Source organism: Amia ocellicauda, unplaced genomic scaffold, assembly GCF_036373705.1.
Source record: "Amia ocellicauda isolate fAmiCal2 unplaced genomic scaffold, fAmiCal2.hap1 HAP1_SCAFFOLD_32, whole genome shotgun sequence".
Taxonomy (NCBI): domain Eukaryota; kingdom Metazoa; phylum Chordata; class Actinopteri; order Amiiformes; family Amiidae; genus Amia; species Amia ocellicauda.
Window position 1 is genome coordinate 938,250 of NW_027102887.1, and position 1,927 is coordinate 940,176.

Genomic DNA, 1,927 nt, shown 5'->3' on the forward strand with positions numbered 1-1,927 from the left:
GCTCAGCGATGACATCACGAGCCTCTCTCAGCTGACTGCTATGACATCACAGAGCATGAACATTCTGTTGCTTGCCGTCTGTCAACCACTCAGTCACTGCCAGCCAGACTGGCTGGCTGTCTGGATAGGGGGGCTGCTTGCTGCTGCTGCGTACCTTAGCTAGCTTATTTGCTTGACCGGCCTTCCTACTCCTCTGCCCACATGCCCACCTATGCCCGATCTGCTGTTCACCTGGATCACAGCTCCGCCCCAACAAGGCAGAGCCCCCCAAGAATGGTACAAACTCACCCACGATCCCCTCCACGGAAAGCTTTAGCAAAAGGCAAAAGCGTTATACGTAATGAAGAGGAACCCGAGTCCAAGACGCATCCGACCAGCCATACATATTTGTGTGTATTAAAGATCACATTTTCTTACATTTAGTTTTTCTGTACTTTATTACATCTTATTGTGATTTATAAAAGTATTGTTTCTTTTCCATATGTATGTATGTATGTGTGTGTGTGTGTGTGTGTGTGTGTCTGTCTCTGTGTGAAAGTTAGTGTGTGTGTCTGTACGTGTGTGTGCCTGTCTCTGTGTGAAAGTGTGTGTGTGTGTGTGTGTGTGTGTGTGTATATGTCTCTCTGTGAAAGTGTGTGTGTGGGTGTGACAGTGTGTGTGAGTGTCTGTCTGTCTGTCTGTCATGTAACTCGCACATCTGTGAGGGCACCATTTTTGCAGAAGAGATGTACACATTTTGGAGCAACATATGCTGCCATCCAGACATCATCTTTTCCAGTGACGTCCCTGCATTTTCAAACAGATCACATTTTATTACACTTTGTTTATCTGTACCTTATTACATCTTATTGTGATTTATACTTGTAATGTTTCTTTTCCATATATATGTATGTACAGTGGGGGAAAAAAGTAATTGATCCCCTGCTTATTTTGTACGTTTGCCCACTGACAAAGAAATGATCAGTCTATAATTTTAATGGTAGGTGTATTTTAGCAGTGAGAGACAGAATAACAACAAGAAAATCCAGAAAAATGCATTTCAAAAAAGTTATAAATTGATTTGCATGTTAATGAGGGAAATAAGTATTTGACCCATTTTCAATGCCCTGGCTTAGGGAAGGAGGTTCTCACCCATGATTTGACGGTACATGGCCCCGTCCATCGTCCCTTTGATGCGGTGCAGTTGTCCTGTCCCCTTAGCAGAAAAACAGCCCCAAAGCATAATGTTTCCACCTCCATGTTTGATGGTGGGAATGGTGTTCTTGGGGTCATTCCTCCTCCTCCAAACACGGCGAGTTGAGTTGATGGCAAAGAGCTTGATTTTGGTCTCATCTGAGACCACTTTCACCCAGTTCTCCTCTGAATCATTCAGATGTTCATTGGCAAACTTCAGACGGGTCTGTACATGTGCTTTCTTGAGCAGGGGGACCATGCGGGCGCTGCAGGATTTCGTTCCTTCTAGGCATAGTGTGTTACCAATTGTTTTCTTGGTGACTATGGTCCCAGCTACCTTGAGATCATTAACAAGATCCTCCCATGTAGTTCTGGGCTGATTCCTCACCGTTCTCATGATCATTGAAACTCCATGAGGTGAGATCTTGCATGGAGCCCCAGACTGAGGGAGACTGACAGTTATTTTGTGTTTCTTCCATTTGCAAATAATCGCACCAACTGTTGTCACCCTCTCACCAAGCTGCTTGGTGATGGTCTTGTAGCCCATTCCAGCCTTGTGTAGGTCTACAATCTTGTCCCTGACATCCTTGGACAGCTCTTTGGCCATGGTGGAGAGTTTGGAATCTGATTGATTGATTGCTTCTGTGGACAGGTGTCTTTTATACAGGTAACGAGCTGAGATTAGGAGCACTCCCTTTAAGAGAGTGCTCCTAATCTCAGCTCGTTACCTGTATGAAAGACACCTGGGAGCCAG

The 1,927-nt window shown here is 44.9% G+C and overlaps 1 non-coding gene across 1 annotated transcript; it reads right to left on the minus strand.

Moving 5' to 3' along the window:
- Positions 1–245: 245 nt before the first annotated feature.
- On the minus strand, positions 246–360 carry LOC136730541 (U5 spliceosomal RNA). Its single transcript, XR_010809335.1, has one exon. It is a non-coding gene; the product is annotated as a U5 spliceosomal RNA (small nuclear RNA).
- Between the last annotated feature and the right edge of the window lie 1,567 nt (positions 361–1,927).